We start from the raw sequence: 21519 nt of genomic DNA, 5'->3' as shown, positions 1-21519 counted from the left end.
ACCGACTGTCATAATTAGCCTTATATCCTGGAACCTTGCTATTAATTACTAAGTAGTTCCAGGTTTTTTGTCTGTCAGTTCTTTTGGATTTTCTACACAGATGATCGTATCATGTGCACAAAGACAGTTTTATTTCTTCCTTCCTGAACTGTATACCTTTTATTTCCCTGTCTTACTGCATTAGCTAGGAATTCTAGTACGTTGTTGAAAAGGAATGAGAGACCATCTTGCCTTGTTTCTGATCTTAATGGAAAAGCCTTTACTTTCTCACCATAAACTATAATGTTAGCTGTAGGCTTTTGTAGATATTCGTTATCAAGTTGAGAAAGTTCCCCTCTGTTTCTAGTTTACCGAAAGTTTCTTTTTAAATCATGAATGGGTGTTGGATCATATCAAATGCTTTTTCTGCATCTATTGATGCAATCATCTGATTTTTTTTCTTTTTTTTTAAGATTTTATTTATTTATTTAACAGAGAGACAGCCAGCAAGAGAGGGAACACAAGCAGGGGGAGTGGGAGAGGAAGAAGCAGAATCCCAGCGGAGGAACCTGATGTGGGGCTTGATCCTAGGACTCTGGGATCACACCGAGTCGAAGGCAGATGCTTAACGACTGAGCCACCCAGGCGCCCCCATCTGATTTTTCCTCTTTAGCCTATTGATGTGATAGATTTCACTGCTTTTTTTTGAAAGTTGAACCAACTTTGCATACTTGTGATAATCCCCTTTTGGTCATGGTGTAGAATTCTTTCTATAGACTGTTGGATTTTATTTGCTAATATTTTGTGAGGAATTTTGAATCTGTGCTCATGAGACACTGATTTGTAGTTTTGTGGGGTTTTTTTAATGTCCTTGTCTGGTTTTGATATTAGGGTAATGCTGGCCTCATCGAATAAGTTAGGAAGTATTCCCTCTGCTTCTATCCTCTGAAAGTGATTATAAAGAACTGGCATAATTTCTTCCTTAAATGTTTGGCAGAATTCACCAGTAAACCCACCTGGACATGGTGCTTTTGGTTTTGAAAGGCAATTAATTATTTGATATCTTCAATAGATATAGGCGTGGGCATTGAGTTATTCATAGTATTCCAATATTATTTAAATGCCCAAGGGATGTGAAATGATATCTCTTTTGTGATATTAATAATTTGCATCCTCCTTTTCTCAGCCTCACTAGAGGCTTATCAATTTTATTGATCTTGCCAAATAACCAGCTTTTGGTTTCATTGCTTTTCTCTGATATCTTATTTTCAATTTCATTGATTTCTGCTTTTTTTTTTTTTTTAAGATTTTATTCTTAAGTAATCTCTACACCCAACATGGGGCTGGAACCCACACTCCACCAACTAAGCCAGGTAGGCACCCCAATATCTGCTCTAATTCTTATTACATCCTTTCTTCTGCTTACTTTCAGATTTAGGTCTTTTTTCTAGTTTCCTGACGTAGAAATTTAGATTACCGACTTCAGGGCTTTCTTCTTTTCTACTATTTGCATTCAATGCTCTACATTTTCCTCTTAAGCATCGCTTTCTCTGCATCTGACATTTTGAAAAGTCATGTTTTCATTTTGTTCAAAAGAGTTTAAAATTTCTCTTGGGGCGCCTGGGTGGCACAGTCGTTAAGCGTCTGCCCTCGGCTCAGGGCGTGATCCCGGCATTCTGGGATCGAGCCCCACATCAGGCTCCTCCGCTATGAGCCTGCTTCTTCCTCTCCCACTCCCCCTGCTTGTGTTCCCTCTCTCGCTGGCTGTCTCTGTCAAATAAATAAATAAAACTTAAAAAAAAATAAAATAAAATTTCTCTTGATATACTTTTTTGACCTTTTATAAAGTGTGTTGTTTAACCTCTGTATTTTGAAATTTCTTACTTATCTTTGTATTGATCTCCAAGTTAAATTTTACTGTGGCCTGACAGCAAACAACATATGATCTGTATTATTTTCAATTTGTTGTGTTTTGAGGCCCAGAACATGGTCTATCTTGGTGAATGTTCCATGTGAGCTTGGGAAGAATATATATTCTACTGTTGTTGGATAAAGTCATCTGAAGATGTCAATTACATCTAGTTGATTGATAGGATATTATGTTCAACTATGTCTTTATTGATTTTCTACCTACAGGGTCTATCCATTTTTGATAGAGTATATAGTATCTTCCTAACTAGAAACCTCTAAGCTCTAAGAGCTTACCCTGGCATAATCTAGGTATTATAAATATATTATCTCATTTAATCTTCATATCACCCCTACAAGGGATGCCCCATATTATCCCTTTTTGGCCCACGAGGAAACTCAGACACCAAACATTTTAGTAAGCCGCCGAAGATCACACAATTAGCAAATGACTGATCCTGACACCTCGGTCCAGGCTTTTAGCATCTGGGCTATATGATCCCTCAATGAAACCTAGGATGATGAAATCAAGTTATTTCATGTTACCACTAATTTCTATGACGAACAGTGAAAATTTTCCCAGTAAGTCCTAGTAAATAATAGTAATTACTCCTAAGTGTTAATGTCCCTTTTACTTATGGTTGCTAAACACAATTACCTTGGCAGATACAGTATAAGTACAATACTTGTATGGTTATTCTGTGGTTCGTCATTATAAAACATTTCACAAAACTGACCGAATGTTTTTCATGTTTGTTTGCATGTTACCACAGGTATAACATTCATGTTCACTGTTTTCTTAAATTGTTAAATTCTTAACTGATAGAGACTACAGCTGCACAACTAGGTTTGTAAATAGGTACACAGGAACATGCAAGAAATGCCCTTCATGAGCATAATCATGAGCACAAAGACAATGGCAGGCAGGCTCTACTTCACCAGAGTTTCTGATTTCCAGGAACCTGGACTCTGACATGGGAAAGGAATGAAGACCTTCACTGGAAGGTAGGACCCAGCATCACAGAATATTGTGAGCACCTTCCTTTAAACACTGTTTACCTGCCAGGAAGATGATATAGCTTATTCACCTAAAGTTTTTAAAATTCTAGGATGTAAAAAACGAAACATGCCATTCTTAGTTCATGTGGTGGAACAAAGCACCATAGACTCGACAGATTAAACAATAAACATTTCTTCCAGTTTTGGAGGCTGGAAGTCCAAGATCATGGTGCCAGCATGGATGGATTCTGGGGAAAATCCTCCTCAGGGTTTTAGACTGCCAACTCCTCACGTGGTGATAAAAGAGCTAGCTAGCTCTTTGGTCTCTTCTCACAAGGGCACTTGTTTCATTTATGAAGGCTCCACCCTCATGAGCAACTTACCTCCCAAAGGCCCTACCTTCAAATACCATCACACTGAGGGTTAAGATTTCAACATATACATTTGGGGGGATATATTCAGTCAGTTGCAATGACCTTATATGGAAATGAAGACAATACAGTCATCTCTGAAAAACCTCTCTCTCTACAAAATCTCACACCGATGGGAAAAAATAGGGATAGACTGACTACTAAAAACCTATGCAATTCTGTAATCAGAGAGCTAGACAAATAATAATGATAGCTTGCAGATAATTTGGACAGCCCAGGTAGGCATCTGTGTGAGTGAAGAATGCCTTAGAGGATATTGAAAAATGCGAATAAAACAGGGGAGTGGAAAAGCTACTGCAGTAGAAATGGAGATGGAGGGTTCAGAGATGGGAGTCTCACAGCCAAGGAGAATGACTTCACTCTAACTCCATCACCTCCAACTCAGTTGAATTCTAAAGCCTGCCCACAACTCTGGAACACTTCTCCACTCTTGTTATTTCCCACTTTCTCTATCTTCCAGTTGGTGTCCTCACTCCCAACACCTGTACATATACGTATGTCTCTGAACATCGCCACGTTATATTCCACTAAGGGGGAAAAAAATTTAAAAAGCTATTGGGTACAGCATTTCATCTCTTCAATGCTAACTGTACAAACTTCCTTTCCTAGCACCAGTCAACCCCACCTCTGCATTCAGAGTCTCCTCTACATTATCATGTTCTCCCTTTCTACTAGAGATACTTCTCCCCAACATACAACCATGATCTATTATTTCCCAACTTTTAACAAACAAAACCTTCGTTAACCTTGCACTGCCCTCCAGCTCCCACTGTATTTGCAGACTACCTTTCTCAAACATCTGAAAAAGATTAAAAATGTAGATAATCCCCATTTCCTCACCTCTTCACTTTCCAACCCATTCCCCTGGCTCTTATCTCCACCACTCTATCAAAAGATCCTTATCAAGGTCATCAAAGCAATTCCTATTATCCTCATTTTAAAAATCTGGGCACTGACGCTCAAGAGAGATTACTAAATTGAGATAGTGAAAACATACCTTCTCTTAGAGATAAGCAAGAGCCTAGGGCTGCCCCAAAGCTCTCTTTTCAGGATATTAACTAAGGACTTCATCTTCCAGGGACCCCTACCTCCTTCTTACCTTAGGTCATCTTCCCTGCATTAAATCTCAGACTTACTCCCCCAAAATATCTCATTGCTTTTCATCATTTTTCATTGTGAAAGAATTTTGCTTGATCTATAAATATTTTCTGTAGATCACTTAGTATATATAATTTTATTTAATTGAAAATAGGTGGTTTTATTCCCTTTGTACAAATAAGAAAATTTTGAAACAGATAACTTTCCCACTATCAGACATTTGAGAAGTATCAGAGCCAGCATTTGACCTGATCACCTGGATTCTACAACCTAGGCTGCATGCCTTCAGGATGGTTAGATCTCAGTTTCTCAGTTGTTCTTTTGACATGGTAACAAAGTGAGAGCATTACTCAGAAGTGTGACACAATCCTAATAATTCCATAAGATCAGAAAACATAGGGTTGATATAAATTTGCTATGAGCAAACATATAAGAAACTGATTTATATATCATAATGGGACTTTGTAATGAGAATTACAGTTGTTAAGGCATGATACTCAACTTCGGTGACTAGAGCATTTTCCCTCCCCAGCTCCATCCCGGAAGCTAACTAGTAAGCATGAAGGATGATACAGGTTTGTGTGTTCACCCACATCCTATCCTTTTTTAAGCACACAGACATTACACATGCTCACTATTGCCCCTAAACCTGGACATGAGGGGTTCATATCAAACCCTTTCCTCTACAGTAAGAAGGTCAAGGGTCTAAGGGGACTACCCACCCAGGCCCAGACTCCCCTCCTAGACCATGTTGCAGGTTCCTGGAACCATAGGGTTCCTTGTCCAAAGAACTTCAAGCCTGTTAGTGGGGACCGTGAAGCCCTCTTTCCCAGACCTATGTTTATGAAGACAGATTATGCCACTGTATATGCAGCCCTAGGTCCAAGAGGTAGCCAAGGGGTGGCTATTTGCAAGGGCATGGACACAGCTTAAATGTGTGTCCCCTGTGGTGCAGAATTGGGCCTGGAACATGAAGAGAAGGGAAGATGGGCCAGCATTCCTACACTGCCATGTTCCAGAGGTGCAGAAACCTCAAGACTCCAAAAATTCCACATTCAAACGTAGCTTTCCAGGTCAGATAAATTTGCCTAAGAATGATAAATTAACTGTAAAACATATAACTTTTAGCTATTCAGATATATGATACAATTCCTTCTGTTTATATTTCTGCTTTAACTTCTCTACCTCCTTAGAGTTAGACACAGCTATGTAACTAGTTCTAGGCTGCAAATAAATAATTACTGGTACGAGACCATTTAACATTCTCTTTCCCTTCCACAGCAATCAAGAAGGTCAAGTATTACAGAAAGCATATAAGATGGAGATGCACCCGCAGGCCTGAGACTGAGTGTGGGGGGCAGTCTCCCAGAAATCCACAATGGATGTGTAGTGTGAGAAAAAACAAACTGTTCTTTCACTAAAGCCACTGAAGTTCGGGGATGGCCTGTTAGCACAGCATAACTTTAGCCCATCCTGACTACATAGAAATTGGTACCGGAAGTAGGATGCTTCTCCAGTAAAAACTAAAAGTACATTTAGTGGTCAGGAAACAGTGAGGAAACAGATCTTAAGGAAGATAGGTATTTTATACTATGACAAAATACGTGATAAAGCATGTTTCTGGTAACTCAGGAGGCAGATCACCTGCCTAATAAACTTGCAGCTCTAGGAGAGGTAAGGAAACAAAACATTTGAAGTGTGCATTTGTTATTTTTGGCTGCATTTGGGAAGGGATTCAAGAAAGGGATGAGCAGAGAGAACTATCCAGTTTTCAATAAGAAGTGAAAAGGAACAGAGAGATTCCAGACATTTCCAACATGCAATGTTACCTGAACTAACAACTTCTCAACTCCCACACTAACAGAGATACTGAATGATGGTCTTAGGCCCAGGAAACCCTTTTTAAAAAAAATTAAATTGCTTCAGGGCAATGATAGATAACATAGCCATTAAATCATTTTATTTGGATAAAATGAGGAAAAAGATCAGATTAAGGGTACAGTTTTCCAACAGAAGCCAGTCAGTCCCCAAATAACTTTCTTTTGGTCTAGAAAGAACTACACAGGTAATAAAGCAAATCGATACGGCAGATCTGAGAACTCAAAGGGGAAAAAAAAGAAATGAAATGTGCTCACCAGCACAGAGAATTAATCAGAAACAAATTAAATCTTCCGGATTTTGGAGAGAATTGTGCTGCCAAAGAGAACCAGTCTATCAGCTGAAGTCTAAAAATGACCCTTTGGCTCCTCCTATATGGAAGCAGTGGGAAGAAAGGGCTGCTCCGTTCCAAGTGCAGCAAATTCTCTACCCTCCATATCATAAGGAGCTAAGGAAGATAAAAGGAAGAACTCCCCAAAGCAAAGAACCAGAGCCTCTGAAAACAATGAACAAGAAGGTAGAATCAGGCCCCAATCAAAAAACATTTTGTCCCACCAAAGTGTCCCAATATCTGTCATGAGGGATTTCAGAACTGCTATGGACCAGTGACTCCAGTGTCTCTCCTATGTTCCCCTTTTCTGGATGGGAGAGTTTTACTACATTTACCTGCCTCATTTTACCGTTATATATTAGGTATATATATATGTGAGATGCGTGCACGCACATATGCACAGAGGGAAGGCCACGTGAAGACACAGCAAGAAGGCAGCCATCTGCAAGTCAGGAAGAGAGGCCTCCTCAGAAACAGAATTGGCTGGCACTTGGACATGGACATCTAGTTTCCAGAATTGTGAGAAAATAAATTTCTGTTGTTTAAGCCACCCAATCTGTGGTATTCTATTATGGCAGTCTAGACAAAATAATACAGATTTGGTACTGTGAATTGGAATGCTGCAGTAACAATGTGGAAGTGGCTTTGGAATGGAGAAGCTGGAAGGGTTTTGAGGTGCATTCTAGAAAAAGCCAGGACTGCCTTGAAGAAATAAAAAGTTAAAGGAGACTGTGGTGTGAACTCAGATGTAAATGAAGAACACACTCTTGGAAACAGAAGAAAGATGATCCTTCTTATAAAGTGGCAAAGAATTTGGCTGAATTGTGCTGTAGTGTTTAGTGGAAGAGCTTCAAGTGATGAAATGTTAAGCTTGCAAGTGATGGATGTTCAGCTGAGGAGATTTCTAATCCAAGTGTTGAGGGTGTGGCCTGGCTTCTCCTTATTGCTTGAATAGAATTCAAGAAAAGAGAGATTAATTGAAAGAATCATTAGGGGGAAAGAAAGAACTTGAAGATTTGGAAAAATTTTCAGTCTATCCATAGTGCAAAAAATGAGAAAGCATGTCCTGGAGAAAACACCAAGGGTGTGGCTGAACAATGACTCCATGAGGAGATAACCCTTGGAGTTATTAATCAGCCAAATCAGCAGAAGCCAGGAATAGAGATGGGTTTATATCAGCAGAGACTCCGACTGTTTGGACCAAACAGAACACAGTCAGGATGAAATAAAGGAAGGCTTTTGGACTTCTGAGATTGAACAGGACTAGACATAGAACTATTGGGCTGCAAAGATGCTTTATTCCTCATGAAAAGGAAAGAAGGACCCCAGGGCAATTCAGACATCCTCACTTCTACTCCCACTACAGCCCCAGAGGGCAAGGCTGTTTCCCCCTTGGTTTAAGAGGGTGGGGCTCCATCCTTGGTTTCAGTAGGTCAGGCTGCCCCCACCCAATGCCTCAGGGATGGGGCAATTGCCTCGGGCTATGGGGCCAGAGGGCGGATTGTGAAGCCATAGAGGATTATTCTTGAGCTTTAAAGTCAGATGGAGTTTGCCTTGCTCAATGTTGGCCTTGTTTGGGACCCACCAATTCCTTTCTTCTATCCTACTTCTGTCCCACCACTGTATTTTGGCACCCCCTAATCTGTTTGGTTTCACAGGTTCACTATGGGAGAGGAATTTTGCTTCAAGATGAATCTTACCTCGAGTCTCATCTATACCTGATTTAGACGATATTTAATTTTTTTCATTTTTAATAAAATAGGCTCCACAGCCAATGTGGGGCTCAAACTCATGGCCCTGAAATCAAGAGTCGCATACTCTACCGACTGAATCAGCCAGGCACCCCAGATGATATTTAGAGAAGATTTTGGACTGTAGACTTATGAGTTGATGCTGGAATGGGTTAAGACTCTTACAGCTGTTGGGATGGAATGAATGTATTCTGCATGCAAGAAGGACATGAATTTAGGGAGCTAGAGAGCGGAATGTTATAGATTGTGAACGGTATCCCTCCCAAATTCTTATGTTAAAGCCCTAACCTCCAACATGATTATATTTGGTGACAGGGCCTTTAAAAAAGAAGTAACTAAGATTGAATGAGATAAGGGCAGGATTTATGTCCTTACAAGAGGAAGAGACATCAGAGACTATTCTTTCTCCATACATGCACAGAGGAGAGGACATAGCAAGAAGGCAGCTATCTATAAGACAAGAAAAGAAGTTTAGAAACAGACCCACATAGATGGATGGAAACCAGATTTTCACCATTGCAACTCAAAGATGGAAAGGAAATTCTTTTCAAAAAATGATTCTAGAGCAAGTGGATTCCTACAGTGGGGAAAAAAAAAAAGGTAACCTAGATTCTTATTTCACATCATACAAAAAAGTACTGCAAATCATAGAATGAAACATAGACCTAACTGTGAAATGAAAATGAAGATCTTCATGACTGTGGAATGGGCAAAGATTTCTTAAACAGGACACAAAACATGGTATTCAAAAAACTGATAAACTGGATTTAGGAATTTTGTTTATCAAAAGACATCATTAAAAGTGAAAATACAAAAGTGACAGACTGAGAAGCTATTTGCAACACACACATCCAACAAAGGACTCTAATTTAAAATATAAGGAATTCCTACAAATCAACAGGATGACAAACAAACCAATAAAAATATGCAAAAGACCTGAATAAGTACTGCACAAAACATATGAAAGCGTGCTCAACATTAATAATGAAGGAACAGAAAAGAAAACCAAAGAAAACCATGAGCTACCAGCTCACATCAACCAGAGGGCTTAAAATGAAAAACAATATCAAGCACTGGTGAAAATGTAGAACTACCACTCCCAGATGGGAGGGTAAAACTTGTTCACTGCCGGTTACCTGGCAGAATTTACTAAAACTAATACATGGCTACCCCAGGACTTTAAAATTCTAGTCTGAGATACAGTCCCAAGTAAAATACTGCAAATGTCATGAAAAGGTCTGTGTATGACTCTTCATAGCGGCTTTGGGTTTGTTTTTTGTTTGTTTTTCAGTAAAGTAAAATTTTATTTTGTAGTTATTTCCAAAGTTATTTCCAAGAGAAATGGATCAAAACGCCAATTACTTGCACTTATTGCAGAAAATGTTTATAACCACTTCATAGAGACTGTAGTTTCTCTTAACAGAATATTTAGTATGGACACGTCATGTCTAAATAGTCCAACATGTAAGCATAAAGGATTAACATACAGAGACAAAGACTGAGCTGTGGAATATTTTATTGAAAGAGAATGCCCATGGCGCTCTCACGGCCCAGTCACCCCCTGCACCTGCCAAGGTGCGGCCGGGGGCGGGAAAGGCCCAGCGATGTGGGTGAGTTCAGATCCAAAGCGTCAGAGGCACAGGACTCTAGTCTGAGACACTGGCTATCAAAGCAAGAACCCAGTTGAGGAGAATCTTAAATATTTAAGTGATAAGGGATTTAACAAAGTAGGTACGACAAGAAATACCTTCTGAATAGAAGCACTGGCCATCCCTGCTCCTCAGAGCCCGTCCTGACTGATGAGCTTTGCTGGCGAGCTCTGAGGGGCTCACGTGGCCAGCTGTGGTCACCACCAAAGACCCTGGTGTGGACTGGCCGTGGTCCCTGTGGATGGCATCAGTGAGGCCTCCTCCTGGTATAGAAGGCAGAAAACCACAAGAGAGAAATCAGGCTGACCTGCTCAGAACGATTCCCTTTTCCATCCTGCGCAGGAAGTACGGACTGAAAGGCCATATTTTAGCTACTTCGGATGTTCCTACTTTTTCACGCTCCTCCTGGAGAAATGTAATGTACCCACAGCGAGGCTGTGGAGGGAAGACAGGAGCTGCGTCCTTGGCGACACCCGCGGGAGCCGGGCTGGGGTTTGAGGAGAGCAGGTACTGCAGCAGCCCTCAGGACTGGGAGATCTTGTCCAGAGACATGAACCCCATGTCCCCGAGGGTCCTTCGTGCCACTCAGCCATCAGGCCAGACGACCAGGTGGGTGATGCTGCCGTTGCTGAGAGAGAGACGGGGCCAGCCTTCCGCAGGGAAGTGCAGCACCCCGCCCATGGTGGAGTGGAGGATGTGGGCATGGCAGATGAAGAGCTCTTAGCTGCCCTCCTGCCGCCTGGCGTCTGCCCGTGGACGTAGTTCCGGACGATGGCCTCGATCCAGGCTCCACCTTCGTAATACACAGCCTCCGGCTTCGCAGGGCACAGGTGGGTCAGGCTCGACGAGGGTGTCTTCCCTTAGCAGGTCTGTGCTGATCTTGTAGATGCCTGGCAGGTGCTTGGAGCTGATATTAGTGGTTTCTGTTGCACGGCTCATGGATGAATGGAAAATTTTATTAAACTTCAACCCCAGGCTTGCCAGTCAGAGCCCAGTTAGTTCAGCCTGTTCATGACCCAAGAGCTTCAGAGTGCAGTCCTTCTCCAGGGAAGCATCCACATGGTTCTGGAGTGCCTGTTAAGAAAGATGTATCGCCTGGCCTTGGCTTCCTACAGGTCCAGCCTGGATGCCAGTTCCTCTTCTCCAGAGTCCAGGTTCCTCTTCTGTTAGGCTGACCAGGGACTGTGGTTCTTGCCTGTCCCAGCTGGGGTCACAGATGCCCAGCCCATGGCACATGGCCCCCACCCACACTGGCGCCTTGAGAGTGTGCAGCTCTGTGTCCCCACCCATGCAGCACTTCCCCAACACCACTGCCGAGAAAAGCACGGTGCCTGAGCCCCTCACTAGGGCACAGGCCACCAGCTGCCACACCTATCAGAATGCCATGCCCACCTGACCTGTGCCAGCCCCTTGCCCACAGCAGCTTTATTTGTAATAGCCAAAATTAGAAAGAACCCAAACGTCTGTTAACAGAGTGGATAAACTGTGGTATGTTGATACAATGGAATATTACAGAAAAAAGAATATGAGAAAAAATATATACACATGAATATGGACAAATTTCAAAAAACTATGCCGAATGAAAGAAGTCAGACAAAGGAATACATATTATTTGGCTACCCTTAAAATCCAACAATAGACACAACTAATCTGTAGGGATGGAAATCAGTACCTCTAGGGGAGGTGCTAGCTGGGAGGTGCATGAAAATTTTCTCTTTCAGGATAGATGTAATGTTGTCTTTCTTGATCTAGTAGCTATACAGGTGTACGTATATAAAAATTCATCAAGCTATATACTTAAGATTGGCACACTTTATATGCTTTCCCCCCATGTATTTTATACCTCAGTAGAAAAAAATTCTTCATAAAAGATAAGCAGACTATTTTTACCTTATCAGTTACTTAGCAAAGGATATTAGGTAAAAGCAAAATTATCTACTTAAAAACAAAAGACCAAGCAAACTGTGCTTATGTCGGTTTCACTGACCCCAAGATAAGTCAAAACTAGACTATTCAAACCTTATCCATTAGTGTCCATAAAATCTTAGAAGGCAAATCTGAAGAAAGTAGGAGTACATCAGTTAGTCCAATGCAGTTAAGCTGGTTACTCAAGTTAAGACTCCACGTAGCATACTGGCAATGTATATGATGCAATTTTAGTAAAGTGCTTTACCATAAATACACCCATTTAAGATTTTTAACTATTTATTTTTAGTACCAAGGCAGTATGGCATAAAAGAAATAGCAAGAGCTTTTGAATCAGACAAACCAGTTTGGCCACTTACTAACTATACAGTGTTGGGCAAGTTTCTTAATCTCTTTGATACTGAGTTTCTTCACAATTTAAAACAGAGACAATAATACTTACTTTGCAAAATTGTAGCACAATTATAGTAGGTATTTAAGAGTGGTAGCTATTTAGCAATAGCTCTTTGTATGCAAAGTATCCTGGTAGGTACTGGAACCCTATCTCTGAGAACCTGACCAACTGGAAATGACATTCAGATATAAAGATTGGTGATGAAAGGTAAGAATTTAACAAGGGCTATAGATTACAAATTATAGGGTTCCTATCCAGCTAGGAGGATTGTGGAGTATCCTCTGAACAGAGCCTGGAAAAGTTTTTGGAAAATCCACTTAAGGCAGAGGAAATGGCATGAATTAAAGCATAGCCCCCAAAACAGTGCAGTGACTTCAGGTTCTGATTAGTTAAGACTAACTGTGCCACTGGACTAATTTTAAGGAGTAAGACTACAAGGCTAGTAAAGCAAGCTGGGACCAGTCAGGACAAAGAAGTCAAGGACCTGTTTTCTCAAGTCCTGGGATGGCACTGAAGGGTTCTTTTCAGGAACTGACTCTAGTGATCACTCTACACAAAAGTAGGGAAGGAAAATCTCAATACAGGGAAATACCGCATAGGATAAAAGGGCCTAACCCAACATGCTGAGAGGAATGAAAAAAATAAAAAAACCAGGAAAAATATTAGAGTTCAATTTTATCAACTTAAAAAAAAAAGAAAGAAAGAACAGATATGGAGTTTCCCTGATTATTGAGGTGGGACTGTCTTCAACTTTTAAAATGACTTGACTGGCTCATAAGCTCCTCAAGAGCAAAGAAGTACCCAAAAGCAGCAAAACATATTGCCAGGCACAGTGAAAGTGCTCAATATACACTGCTGGCAAATGAACCCTTTTAAATATTCCAAATACTGAAAGCTCTACAATAATACAATGTTCATAGTGAAACATGCAGAAAAGCTAAATTCATTTTTTCCTTCCTCTTGAGTGACTTTTTTTTCTACAATACATGCCAAGTTCTGGATTTGCTCAAATTCAATATTTTAAAAGACTCATTTGAGAGCTATCTCTATCTCTACCAAAAGACTCAGATACGAACCACTCTAGAAATTTGGGAATATTGCCACTTCGGTTGCTAAGCTCTGTATTTTTTTTGTTTTGTTTTGTTTTGTTTAAGTAATCTATCATTCATTATGTCTTTGGTTATAGCAAAAAAACCAAAAACAAACAACCATTGTATGGCTCATGAATATTACACGAAAAAAATTAAAAAGTTAAATCCATCTCATATAAATATATGTAAAATTCACTCAAGAGTACATAATTTAATAATTTATATAACTAGTAAAATAATTAAAATGAGAATTACCTACTACATTAAGAAATAAAGAAAAAAATGAGCGCTTCCTAGGGTCTAAGCACAATGCTTAGCTATTTATTTTTTGCATTAGCTCATTTAATCCTCTCAACAACCTTCCATGGTAGACACTTGTTATCTATGTTTTATAGATGAGAAAATCTAAATATAGAGAATTGTCCAAGATTACACCGTATGGCAAGGAAGAGGCAGAACTACAACTTGAACTCATGCAGTCTAACTCCAAATCAGAATTCCAGTTAATTAATGTAAAAAGAATGGAGGAAATGGAAAATCACCATTGGAATACCACAATAATAACTGTTGCAGGCAAGATCTATTGAATGCTAAAATTAGTGGGCTAAATTTGAGAAATAGGACATCTGTACAAACTCAAAACATCTCCCTCGGAATATTTATTAATTACCCATGGCAGTTTTAACATATATCCACAAATCGTTTGATACTTTTCCCTCTCCTTCCTTCGAGTGTGGACTTCTCCTAACAAAATAGAGTACAAGAAGGGAAGAGTAGTAATGTGTTGCAATGGAGAAACTGGGCAGACACTGTCTAAACTACGTGATTAAGGTTAACACATTGATGTGGAAATCCTGTGCCCCCAGATATGATGCAATGAAAAGAGCAAAACATTCCTGTGGTATTCTTCCCCCCAAATCCATAACCTCACTCTAACTGTGAGAATACATCATATAAACCCAAAATGAGCGACACTGTACAAAATGCAAAAGTGGCAATGTCTCAAAGACAAACATTTTCACAGGTTGGAGTAGACTAGAAAGACAGGACAACTAAATGCAATATGGAATATGGATTAGATTATGGATTAGAAAAGAGACACTAATGGAAAAACTAGGGAAATCTGAATTTAGTTAATAGTATTATGCCAAGGTTTCTTAACTTTATTAATGTATCATGGTTATGTAGGATTTAACATTAGAGGAAGCTGGGTGAAGGGTATATAGGAACACTCTATGCTATCTTTATAAATCTTTTGTAAATCTAAAATCATTTTATAATGAAAAGTTTTTTAAAAATTCAACATCCATTTGTGAAAACAAATGTCACTAAGCCAGGAACAGAAGAAAGTCTCCTCAATCTGGTAAAAGGTATCTACAAAAAAATAAATAAATAAATAAATAAATAAATAAATAAATACAGTAAACACCATTCTTGATAGTGAAATATAGAGATATCCTCAAGATCAGGACAAAGCAAAAGATGTCTATTTTAATGCTTCTGTTAATTACTGTTCTGGTGTTCCCAGCCAGGGCAATAAGGCAGGAAAAAGAAAAAAGGAATAAAGATTAGAAAGGCAAAGTTAAACTTTTTTTTATTTTTCAGATGATATTGTGCATTTTGGAAATCTCCAATAATCTACAAACTACCAGAACTAAAAATTTAATTAAGTGAAATCACAGAATACAAGCTCAAAATACAAAAATCAACTGTACTTCTATACACTAGCAAGATGGTTGGAAACAAAATTGAAAAAAAGGTACCATTTACAATAACATCAAAAAAACTCAAATGCCAAGAAATAAGTTTAATAATGCAGAAGTCCCCTATACTAAAAAACAAAACAATGGTGAGAATAACTGAAGAACTAATTCGATGGAGAGATATACCATGTTCATAAACTGGAAGATTTCCTTTAGATCTTCATTCTCCTAAAATTGTTCTGTAGAGGCAATGCAATCCCAGTCAAAAGTTTGGTAGACTTTTTTTTTTTTAATAGACACTGACAAGCGAATTCCAAAATTTATACGGAAATGAAGAGCACTTAAATAGCCAAAACAATCCTTAAAAAGAAAAAAACTGGAGGGTTTATACCACCATATGTAAAGACTTACTATAAACTACAATGAAGAAAGTATGATATTGGTAGAAGAATTGATAAATAGTCCAAGTGGAACAGAATGGAGTCCAGAAACGGAGCTAAATGTATGATCATTCATTTTCAACAAAGGGACCACTGCAATTCAACTGGAAAAAGAAAGGGCTTTTCAATAAATGTGTGGAGCAGCTGAATGTCCACATGGAAAATCTTGACACTGCCCATCTCATACCACACACAAAAATCAACTAGAGATAAATCAAAGACCCAATTGTGAGGACTAAACTATAGTTTCTGGAGGAAATCATGGGCAAATGTATTTAGGACCTTCAGGGTAAGCAAAAACGAGGGTGGGAAGAAAATCTGTGGGCAGAGTGCAAAAAAGCACTCTCCACCTCCACCCATAACACTGATAAATTGGACTTCATAAGAGTAAGTCTGCTCATCCAAAGGCAACATTAGGAGAATAAACATGCAAACTTTAGATAGGTAGACAATATGTGCAAACATGTACCTGATAAAGACTTCCTATCCAGAATATATAAGGAACTAAAATCATAAACAGAAGATAACCTGCTAAAAACGTAGGCAAAGATTTGAACGGCACTTCACAAAAGAAATCTGAATGGACAATAAAGATATAAAAAGATGCTCAACATTATTAATATTCACAGGAATGCAATCAACTTACCCTAAGACCACCAATTTAGCTCCTTGGTGTTTATCCGTAAAACATGAATACATATTTGCCAATGGCAATTTCAAGAACATTTGCAGAAACTTTATTAATAATGACCAAAACTGGAAAACAATTCAAATGGTCATCAATAAGAGGATGGACGAATGAACTGTGGTCCACCCACATAAAGCAATACTACAGAAGAGGGCCACCGAACTTTTTCTTGGGCCCTATAAAGGGCCAAATAGTAAACAGTTTAGGCAGGCTTTGTAGGTTATACAATCTCTATTTTAACTACTCAACCCTACTGAATGGACATGTTTATGTCCAATAAAGTTTTGTATCTAAAATATGTTATGGGCCAGCACTGGCCCACAGGTCATAGTTTGCCACCCCTTGCTATAAAGCAAACAACAAAAAACTACTTACACATGCAACCTGGATGAATCTCAAAAGTATCCTGTGAACAAAAGAAAACCAATGCGCATGCATGTGTGTACACACACACACACACACACACTCTATATGATTCCATTTATATGAAGTTCAAAAACACTTGAAAATAATTCATAGTGAGAGAAGTCAGGGATAAAAATGTATTCTATCTTTATCTGGGTGGTGAGCACACAGACACACACATAGGTAAATGTCATTAAGCCATGCACTTAATTTTTGTGCTTTTATTGTACATAAATTATAGCTCATTTTGGAGAAAACAAAATTGGACAAAAACCAGAATACAGGTCTGAAGAAATTATCTAGCATTCAACATGAACAAAACATATATAAAAGCTCTATTAAAAGAAATGGGTAGACCGTGCAAGTGTAACAGAAGTCTAATCAGAGTTTTGAAGGAAAGAATAGAAAAAAAAATGGAGGGAAAGCTACATAGAAAGAAAAAAGATGGAACTTTTGAGAATTGGTGAAAGACAAACCTTGGAGACAGGGAACAATAAATCCAGGATAAATGAAATGTCCACACCTTGACACACTGTCATAAAACTGTAGAACACATGAGAAGAGATCTTAAAAGCAGGCAAAAAAAAAAAAAAAAAAAAAAAAGATTAACAGCAAATGACAGTTATTTGAACCAACAGTAACATGGGAAGCAGAAATCAATGAAATAAGACCTCCAAAGGACTGAGAAAGAAACTGCCTGCCGGGAATTGTATGCCAAACAAAACCATCATAAATGAGTAAAATAAAGACATTTTCAGATAAAGTTTGTCATCAACATTTCTTTAATAAACAAGCTTCTAAAATATCCTTGACAAAGGAAAAAAGATCTGAGCCGCAAGAAGAAATGACAAAGAATCCATGAAAAGAAAAAAACAATGATGTTGAATTTACAGGAGAAAAAAAAATCAAGGTGTAATTAAAATTCTAGATGACAAAAACATGTAATTAACTGGTGTCAAAGCAACCTAGGTTTCTTGAATTATTTGCAAGTAGAATTAATAAACTTTAGATTAAGCTGTACATTAAAATTTTAAAGAAAACTACTAAAAGAAATAAAACAATTTCATACTAGTTAAGACAGAAGAAAATCGAATAAGAAAAAATCCTAAAGTTGGCAAAGAAAACACACACACACACACACCAGAATAAAAACAACCATAAAACAGAATGTTAACTTTAATCTTAAATATATCATTAATTATATTTTACCTAATTGGACTGAGGGCTCCATTAGAAGACAAAGGTGGTCAGAGTAGAATAGAAAAAAACAATCAGGTTTCATCTATGTGAAAGGCATATTCTAAAACGCTACAAGGTGTGACTAGAGTATTCTAAAAGAAAATTGATTTTAAGGTACTAAGCATTTAGGTGGGGAGGCAAAGAACATCACTGTAGAATGACAAAAAGTTCAATTTACAGAGAAAATAGAGCAATTCCACACATGTAATATACTGAACTTTCAACTTTTATAAAGCAGAGTGACAGAATTACAAGAAGAAATGAGAAAATTTATTATTTTATTATGATCTTTTTGTTACAACTTTCAATAATTGATAGCTCAAACCAAAAAATTAGTAAGGTTAACAAGATTTGAACACCACAATTCTTGTGCTTAATCTAAGACGTGTGTGTGTGTGTGTATTTATGTTTTTATACCTACCTTGCCCCAAAAGTCTGTGAGTACATATTCTTCTCAATCATTCAAGGTGCAGTTGCAAAACTAACCATGAGGCCACAAAGCAATTCTCAAATTTCAAAGAATCGGTAGCATAGAGCCCTCACTTGCTGACTACAGTGCAAGTTAGAAATCAATAACAAAAGGATAACTCACAAAACCTTCCACATTTGGAACTAGAAAATACTTCTAAAATCACATGGGGAAAGAAAAAAAAATCATAATGAAAAAAATTGTAATTCTTAGAACTGAAAAAAATATGTTATCTAGAAAGCAACACTAAATAAAAATCTGTAGTATTTGCAGAAACAAATCTATAACCAGAGTTTATATAAGAGCCCAGAAATGAGCCCCAGCATATCTGGAAATATGTATAAGACAGAGGTGGCCCTGCAAATCACTGGGACGGGGATAACTGGCACTCCACATGGGAAAAAGAAAACAAGTTCTTTCTGATCTCCCAACGTAAATGAAAAAATAGCTATCTATACATACACAAGTCAGGCATATGAAAGAACTACATGTATAAAAAATGGAAACTTTAAAACTTAGAAAAAATTTCAAAACACATTTCCCTCATAGTAGAAAAGAGTATCTTCAGACACGAAAGCACAAAGAAAAGATTGTCTGCAGTTTACATAACCAACAAAGGATTTGTACCTTGAACAATGTTTTCCAACAGAAATTGCTGCAATGATGGAAGTGTGTTGTTGTACAATATAGTACAGTAAAATGTAAAATAATATAATAGCCACTAGTCATATGTGGCTATTGAGCACTTGGAATGTGGCCTAGAGTGACCAAGGAATTGAAACTGTTCAAGTAAATATGACAGCATGTTAATATTTAAAAATCCTTTGTGAAGGTCCATGAAGGTCCGTTATGTTTTTATATACTTTTTAGCATTTAAATTTTTCATAAAAGCACTTTATTCTAGCTTATATTACTGTATAAAATATAATTTCAATTTTGTAAAAAATACATTAACAGTCGCTTTCCAGAAAGCAAACATACCAAATGTCCACAGTGTTATTTGTGAATGATTTTCTTTTTCTACTTTAAAAAATTAAGATATAAAAACATATAAAGGGTTTAATGAACACAGATGTATCCACTCCAGAATTTATGAAATAAAACATTATGGATATTGTGTAAATTCCCTAGGTACATTTCCTGATCACAACTTTTCTCTTTTTAAAGAAAAGCTGGCAAATATGAATAATAGACTAGAGTCCTGGCTTCAGGCTTCTTCATTTCACAACACCCATATTTTAAAAGGTTTTTGGGGAAACTTAATATACAGACATTACATGTATCATTTAACAAAGAGTTATAGAGCAAACACGCATGTAACCATTGCCCAGGTCAGGAGATAAAGCATGTCCAGCATCCCAAAAGTCCTCAGTATGTCTCTTCTCAATCATAATCTCCTCTTTATCCCCCCAGAAGATTGCCAGCTTGACTTTTAGGGTATCAATTTATTCACCATTTCTCTTTACTACTTTTAATGCCTATATATGCATCTCTAAACAACGGCTTTATTTCACCAAGTTCTGAATTTCTCATAGAATACTCAATGATATCATCTTCAACAACTTGGGTTTTTTTGTTTGGTTTTTGGGGTTTTTTTTTTTTTTTTTTTTTTGGCCCAACATTATTGAGACACATTTATGTTGAAATACAAAACTACTTCATTCACCACTGTTCTGGGTAGTTTCCATTTTATGAATATAATTTACCTTTCCCCCTTCAGAGAGACATGAAGGTTGCTTCCAGCTTTGGGGTATTACAAATAACACTGCAGTAAACCTTCTTGTACACGTCTGCTTGTATATATGTATGAAAATTTATCTAGGGCAGTGGCTTTCAAACTTTTTTGACCATGACTCATACTAAGGAATGACGTTTTACATCATGACACACATCTGTGTGTGTATAAAACCGAGAGGGGAAAAAAAAAAGTTTCATAAAGCAAATACCCGATGACCTGAGACATATTCTGTTATTTTCTATTCTCTGCTAATTCGTGTTTTACAAATTCTGATCATTATCCACTTAGCTGATTTCACGACTCACTACAATGGGCTTCAAACTTTGAAAGACATCGCTCTAGAGGATAAATACCTAGGGGTAGAAATGCTAGGACGTAGAACACGGACATCGGACGCGGTCAACTTTTCTAGATCCTTAACTTTTGAATAAATGTTATCTGAATGCATATAAATTTACCACTCTATAATTTTAGAACTAAAACTGTGAAACATCAGATCGTTTTATCTTTTCCTTCGGTCATAAAACCGTACTAATCACTTACCATGTGCTATGTATCCAGTGGACTCCGAGCGAGACTGATGGGTTAATACACAGGGGGGTGGGGAGGACATAAGGGACCCGGACCTCAGTGAGGCCCCAGAAAGCGCACAGGAGGGGCCTCCGATCCTGCCTGGGGAGGGAGGGGTTAGGGAAGGATTCCTGGAAGAAGGAGGACCTAAGCTGAGTGCTTCTATTTTTAATTTTATTGGTTTCCTAAAACATAAAAGTAACACATTTGTTGGGGGGGGGGGGAGTCAAAATTACAGCAATTTATTTATTAAGAAGTAAAACTCCCCACCACCGTCCTTAAAGTTTGATGCTGAGACTAAACAACCAAAGTTGCATTATCAGTTATTCTAATCTAGGAAATTTTTAGGAGCCCACATTTTTAAATAGTTTTAAGGTACATCTGACAGAGTCCATCATATTAAGGCATAAAACGAATCATATTTTCCATAATGAATGTAAATGCAAACATTTCATATTTAGTCACATTATTACTTTTAAGAGACTTTTTTTTTTTTGGCCTTTTCGGCAAGGTTAGAGTGCCAGTTTTCAAAAATCGAGTCTATTTACTGCATACCAGATATACACAAATGCCTCAAAAAGTGGCATTAAAAACGACCAGCTGAAAGAATGTTTTGTTCAAGTCAACTTGGCTTGGCCGGTGACAATTTGTCGGAGTTTCACACTTCGTCCCGAGGAGCCCCGGACCCCGTCACGTACGCGGCGCGTCGGCACCGGCACACCCTCCCCAGCGCGGCACGGAGCCCAGGACGGTCCTCGCTCCGCGGCAATGCCGCCGCCCCGCCACCCCCAGGCCCGCAGCGGGCCCCACCGCCACCGAGCCGGGCCACGAG

General features: G+C 38.4%; 1 protein-coding gene and 1 pseudogene across 9 annotated transcripts in view; both read right to left on the bottom strand.

Moving 5' to 3' along the window:
• PLAGL1 (PLAG1 like zinc finger 1) overlaps positions 1 to 21519 on the bottom strand; it is a 108342-nt gene that overhangs the window by 49393 nt on the left and 37430 nt on the right. The window contains exon 1 of one of the 9 annotated variants that reach the window (XM_057310992.1): positions 10123 to 11252. The exons of the other annotated variants lie outside the window; for them this stretch is intronic. The gene's annotated coding sequence lies outside the window, so the exon portion shown is untranslated. Of the gene's footprint in view, positions 1 to 10122; positions 11253 to 21519 lie in introns of those variants that run through there. 9 annotated transcript variants of the gene reach the window in all.
• On the bottom strand, positions 1392 to 21492 carry LOC130543529 (serine/threonine-protein phosphatase PGAM5, mitochondrial-like; annotated as a pseudogene).

Source organism: Ursus arctos, unplaced genomic scaffold (genome assembly GCF_023065955.2).
Source record: "Ursus arctos isolate Adak ecotype North America unplaced genomic scaffold, UrsArc2.0 scaffold_13, whole genome shotgun sequence".
Lineage (NCBI taxonomy): Eukaryota > Metazoa > Chordata > Mammalia > Carnivora > Ursidae > Ursus > Ursus arctos.
The sequence above is the reverse complement of the archived record's forward strand: the minus strand, read 5'-3'. Positions and strand labels throughout refer to the sequence as shown.